The sequence below is a fragment of the Camellia sinensis genome, chromosome 8 (genome assembly GCF_055761805.1).
Source record: "Camellia sinensis isolate YWXY chromosome 8, ASM5576180v1, whole genome shotgun sequence".
NCBI lineage: Eukaryota > Viridiplantae > Streptophyta > Magnoliopsida > Ericales > Theaceae > Camellia > Camellia sinensis.
Window position 1 is genome coordinate 106631125 of NC_138968.1, and position 7119 is coordinate 106638243.

Below are 7119 nucleotides of genomic sequence, written 5' to 3' on the forward strand. Positions count from 1 at the left end.
ATTAGTGTCAATTAATGGCTTAATTAGTATCATTACTTTTTTTATTTAATTTATTAATTCATTACAATTAATATAAATTAATATCCATGTATTTATATTAATGTTGTGATGTCATTACTTATTATTTTTCTTTATATTAATTTCAATTAGTTATTTAATAGTAGTTATAATATTTTTCTTTGTATTTCATTTTTTTTCCATTAATTTTGTTTTTATTAATTTTGTAATATAATATCCATTTTTAATAGAAGTTAATAGAAGTTATAATTTTGTTTTTATTTAATAGAAGTTATAATAGTTTTTTTTATAATATCCATTTTTATAAATGTCCAGTTTTTTTTCATTATCCATTTTTTATAATATCCATTGTTTTTCAAATGTCCAGTTTTTTTTCATTATCCAATTTTTTTTTTATAATATCCATTTTTATAAATATCGAAAAAAAAATTTCATTATCCAGTTTTTTTTTTCATTTTTTGTCATTAATTTTGTAATATAATATCCATTTTTAATAGAAGTTAATAAAAGTTAATTTTATTTTTATTTAATAGAAGTTATAATAGTTTTTTTTTATTATATAATATCCATTTTTATAATATTAATTTTGTTTTTATTAATTTTTTTTCATTACAATTAATAATATAACAATTGTTATTTTTTTAATTTATTATTATTTTTCATAACAATTAGTAATATGACAATTGTGCAATTTATTTCTTTATTTAAATTGTGCAATTATGCAATTTTCATCAATAATTGTGAAATAAATTAAATGGAAGTTAATAAAAGTTAATTTTGTTTTTTTTTCTTCTTTTTTTTCATTACAATTTTGCAAAACCCTAGATCTGATTTTGCCTTTACCGGAGCCAGAGTCAGGCTTTATCCACGGAGTCTTCTCCGAACCAGAATAACTCGGTACCGATTCAATTGGACTTGCTGCCAATTGTGAGGGTGTGTTTGACTGATCTGGGAAGAACCCTGTTAGACTCATTTATTTTGATGATTTATTTAGTTATGTTTTAATTTATTTGAAAGAGAAAAATAGAATCCAAAATTTATTTTGATGATTTATTTAATTATATTTTAATCAAAATTTATTTTGATGATTTATTTAATTATATTTTAACCAAAATTTATTTTGATGATTTATTTGAAAAAGAAAAATAGAATCAAAATTTATTTTGTCCCATTATTTCTCACCTAAACTTTTATCTTAAATGTTGTTAAAATGTATTTAATATTTGATTAAATTAGGAGTTCAAACAATCCAAAACAAATGTTCAAACAGCTTAGCACAGTAGCAGGCTAAAAGGTTCAAAAGGTTCAAGTGGAAGATATTCAAATTAGTAATGATGGAAGTACAACGGCTATAAACGGCTATACAGGTTCAAAAGGCCAAAATATTCAAAAGGTTCAAGTGGAAGATATTCAAATTTGTAATGATAGAGTGGAAGATATTTAAATTGGTAATGATGAAATTACAACGGCTATAAATTCAAATGACTACAAGGGCTATAAACGGTTATAAATTCAAATGAATATAACGGCTATAAATGGCTATAATTTTTATTATGTATACCAAAGCCTCTAATGTAAACAAGTTACAAAAAACCTGAAAATATTCTTTGATCTATAATCATTCACATCTATTCTCAGAAATTATACACTAAGCCTTATAGCTTTAAGCCCATCTTTCTTGTGTGAGATTTACAGAAAAATCAAAATTTCATTTTATATATCTATCTTTGAGAGATATTGATTGTAAGCTTTCTTTGAAAGCAAAAATACCATTTCATCTTGTAAAAGTGTTGCAAACACTGTGCTCTTGAAATCTTGAGAGTGATTGTGAATCACCTAAGATTTGCAAGGGTTTGGACTTGTGAAGTCTGTGTAAAATCCGTAGAGGATTTCTTCATTTGTAAAGAGGTTGCTAGCACCCCTGTGAAGCTAGAAGATAGTGGAAAATCTCAAGTGAAGCTTGAGGAATGGACGTAGGCCGAGTTGAAGCCGAACCACTATAAATTTGTTTGCCTCTCTCTCCCTTATCTCTTTATTTTATTTTAAATTGCCATAGCTATATTTCACATTTTTAATGTGCTAAAATCATTAACTGACATAGTTGTTAAGACACTTGTTTTAATTATTTTTATTTCATTAATTATATTTATCTATTGTGCCAGTCATAATTTTTATTAGGGTATTATTAATTTTAATTGTAAAAACTTAATTCACCCCCCTCTTAGGTTGTCTTTTGGGTAACAAACCCAAATGGGTCGAAAGGTTTTGAAGGGGTTGGGAAGCGATTGGGTGGTGGAGAGACCACTAGAGAGCTCGGATCGAAGTGGGGATTCCACAAAATCGCCCCATTCGTCGTCATTGTAGTCGACTGTCGATTTTCAACCGTGGATCTGATCAGAATAGAGAGCGTGATTGGCGAAAGACGCAAACGTGAAGTCACCGAAGCCCTCATTGTTGTCTTCCTCTGCTTCAATATCCACCATAGCCGAGAACTCTCTCTCTCTCTCTCTCTCTCTGGGTTTTTTTGGTGATCGTGTGTGGTTTCAAAGCTCACATCTGACCGTCGAAGCCCTCATCGTCGTGGTCTTCCTCTACTTTGATGATCATTGTCTTCACCGAAAATCGCATGTGACCGCCATAAATCGCCTCTCACGCCGAAAATCACCTATCTCTCTCTCTCTCTCTCTCTCCCTCTCTCAGAGTGAACAGTGTTAGGTTTGAACTCAGAACTGTGTTTATATACTGGCATTTTCATAATTTCTTAAGTTTTGGAGGGGCATTTAAGTCATTTTTTCCCTCCAGGATCAAGTTGCGTGCTTAAGCTAAATTTATAAGCACCCTTGGAGCAACTTTCAGATTTAAGCCGAAAATGACTTAAATTAAGCTATAATCTGTGCCTTATAAGTTGTACCAAACACACCAACATAGCTTAATTTAAGCCAAAAACTGATTTAAGTTGAAAAAAAGTTTTACCAAACAAGCACAATAATGTCATTGGATGTAATTAGCTTCACCCTTGGAACGCATCATCTATTCTCTCTAGCATGTTCTTGACTAACATGCTAGCTCCTGCTATTCCTCCATCCTTGTTGGTCCTTTGTTTATAGTGGTCAGTGAATTCTCCCATCTCACCATTTGACCTTAAACACAAAGAAACCTTCGGCTTCTAAAGAATCTTTCCTCTTCAATTTTGCAAAGCTTTGGGGCGCTTCTCATTCCTCTTCCTACACTTGACAACCCATTGTGTAATGGCTCGCCACTCCTTGTTTGTTTTGCAAGGAGTCAGCTGGTGAGGAAAAACTGTATCTATGCAGAGCTCAGTGTATGTATATTTTGTTTTCTTTAATCCACAGATAATACTTGTCCCACTTGAGGATTCTGGGTTAATGTTTCTGTTTGAATGTAAAAATATTTGAATGTAAAAATAAAGATCTTGAAAGAGAGAGATTGTTGTTGCCCTTGGATTGGACTTACCTTGATATGATTGCGAGTCTGCGACATGAATAAATAATTGTTTGTAGTGCTTGCTTAGGAGCATCCATAGTGGTTGGTCTAGTGCACAGTTCTTTCTAATTCTATGTTTCATCATTTGTGCTAGCATGGCAATAGGGTGGGTTTGTAGTCTACCGTCCCTCAGATTCATATTGGGGCGGAATAAATTAGGTTGGTGACAAGAGCAGGCCGGGTGGATTAATTGTGTAACTTAAAAATTGGGAATATTAATAAAAATTAAAAATAATATAATATATTATAGATACTAATTTATAATTAATGAAAGTTAAAATATGTCAGATGAGAAATAAATCAGTGAAAATAAATGATAAGTGTAATATTTAGGGTGATGTACCAATAAATCTCAAAATGTGATTTTGTGAATTGTTTGGTCCTTGCTTTTTTCTTATAAATCTAAAGGTCTCATTAAAGTGAAAATTACACAAAACGATAGTCACTTACATATTTAGGTTTAATTTTTTGGGAATAAAAGTGAGTTTCTCCAAATGTAAAATTACACATTTGGGCAATCTGCACTATAGGAGTTTTGAGTTGCATTTGGTAGAACTTTAGAATTATGATTTGAGAATAGGGTTATATTTTGAGTTTGTGAGTTTTAGAATTATGATTTGAGTGTGAAAAATTTGTTTAGTTATGAGTTTTGAAAAGAGTTTTGAATTGAGTGATATGACATATGATATTTAATTCAAAAATTTACAATTCATAACCAAACACACAACCTAAAATTCTATTCAAAACTCATAAAAAAAAATTTAAAAAAAAATTCCCAAAATACTTTTTATTTAAAATATAAAAATAACATGTGTCAAAAAACAAAACAAAAAAGACACAAACACTGTTCCGATCATCCGACCGGACGTTCGGGGAGACGTCCGAGAGGATGACCGGGTAGACGTGTTTTGAAAAGTGTGTGGGAATCAATTTTTGAAAATTGTAAACAAACCGAGCACTCAAATCATGTTGTGGGATCATATTTGGAAAGCTCCACCAAACACAAGATTTTCTCTTATTCTAGAATAAATTCCACATTACGAATAAAAACGTAATACTTTAATAATGTAACACTCTAATGTAACACATTAAAAAATTTCTTGGTGTATTTTTCTCAAACGTAACAATATGACATTAAAAAAATTCTTTAATGTACTTTTCTTAAATGTAGCACTTCAATATAACACAAAAGTAACACTCCAATCAACGTAACACTCTAATCAATGTAATCCTAAACGTAACATTTCAATGTGACATGCTTCAATGTAACACACACAAAAATACTAAAAACTCCTTATTGTACTTTTTTCAACGTAATACTCATAGTTTGAAATTATACATTTGTCCAAAACTTACTAATGAATTTTTGTATTCCTTTTGGAATGATTTGAAAAATCTCACATCATTTTTTTGGAGTGTTACATTAGAGTGTTACGTTTAAGAAAAATATACTAAGGAGTTTTTTTGTATGTTATATTAAAGTGTTACAGTAAAGAGTTTTTTTGGAGTGTTATATTTGAGTGTTACATTTGAAAAAAGTATACTAAAAGGTATTTTTTTTATTATTTTTTTGTATTACATTAGAGTGTTACACTAAGCAGTTTTTTTGTGTATTACATTAAAATGTTATATTGGAGTTTCACGTTTGTAAAAAGTACATTAAGGAGTTTTTTTGTATGTTACACTAGAGTGTTACACCAAGAATTTTTTTTTAGAGTGTTATGCTTGGGAAAAGTACACTAAGGTTTTTTTTTTTTTTTTTTTTTTTTTTTTTAGTGTTACATTGAAGTGTTACAGTTTAAAATTATACATTCGTTCAAAGTTTACTAAGGGTTTTTGTACTCCTTTTGAAAAATTTAAAGAATTTCACATCATTTTGGAATGCTTGAAGAATCTTATATTTCTAGTCATTTTTGTACTCCTTTTGAAATGTTTTCCAAATAAAAAGATTGTCATATAAAAATTCATCCCAAATTCGATTTTTATAACCGTAAATTTAAATTTTAAATAATATATTAAATCTACATTTCTAAAATTAATGGGACTAATTGGTCTATTAAAAAATCTTGAAATTAAATGGATCATCATTTCTCAAAATGGGATTTATAGATAAAATTTTCTAATATTTAATCTTGTTATTTTGAAAAAAACTAAAGAATATATAATATATGGAGTAGGGGCAAGGCGAGTTAGAATGGGGGGAAGCAAAACCCATTTCTGTCTCACTTTCTCATCACAGGTAGGGCAGAAGATGCAAGGGCAAAGTAAAGCGGTAACTGTTCCTGGAGGGGGAAATGGGGTCACTGTTGCGCTAAAGGCGCAACAGTGACCGTTGTGCCTCAACTTGAGGTGTATTATGAGCTTATTTTTATGATCCGAATAGTTCATTTTGTAAGGTTTGTTGAGTACTTCATGCCTACCAAAAATCATATTAATCGGATATCAATAACTATATGATCGATAACCAAAAAAATAAACAATAAGTTTTTCTTTTGAGAAATAACATAAAAAATGCAATTCAATCATATAGTTATTGATATTTAATTAATATGATTTTTGGTAGGCATAAAGTACTCAACAAATCCTACAAAATGAACAGTTCAAATTATAAAAATAAACCCATTATACACCTCAAATTGAGGTGCAACAGTCACTGCTGTACCTTTAGCACAACAGTGACCCCATCTCCGTTGGGGGTTTACTCCTATAGTTCAAGGACATAGGCTCCAATCTTTGGAGCAACGCTTAGATACAAGATTTGGACTCATTAATTTTGACTATGGACTGGACACTACATTCAATGAAATTAGAGTCAAGTTATGACTCAAGTCTGTAATCCCTGTTTTCAAGTAATTTTTGTATGTTAAAGAAGGTATATTTCACGTGATATCTTCTATTATTGTGATTGGCTTTAACAATAGGATCTATCACATTTATGTAGGGATGTTTGGGGAACAATAGGGGGCACATATATTTATGATTAGTGGAAGATAGTGCCGCGTAAACCCTATTAGCATACAAAAAATTCTCGTTCTGGAGCCTAGTGTCACGTCCCGCTAGATTACCTAGACAGAATTGCTTACCAAGAGAAAGTCTAAAGGAAAAGAGGCTAATGAAATATTCCGGAAGCTCTTGGAAGACTTGAGAAAATGTGAAAATATGGTACATAATTCTATAATGCACATGAAAGGATCTAGAATAAGTTCTAGACCATTTAAGTGAAGATTCGAGGAATAGAAGCAATAGAAGCTTCTAGAACCTCCTAGAGAAATAAAGGTGGTAAAAGACCCTTATACATACATTTAGAATGAGATAGATATTTGTATAGATATTTTTAGGGAGGATGCTAGAACCTTCTTGTAAGATAAAGAAAGCTTCCTTAAGAAGCTTCTTCATAACTCCTTTGTATGTTTTGAAACATTCTAGAAAAGACCTAAGATTTTTAAGGTGAATACAAAGGTATTCTCTCAAACTCACTGTCTTTTTATTTCTCTTTCTTGCAAAATTTCTCTTTCTTGCAAACTTGTGAATTAGGTCAAGTAAAACTTGTGATTGTCTAAGTGTATTATATATTCACCCTTAAGCCTGAATCTATAG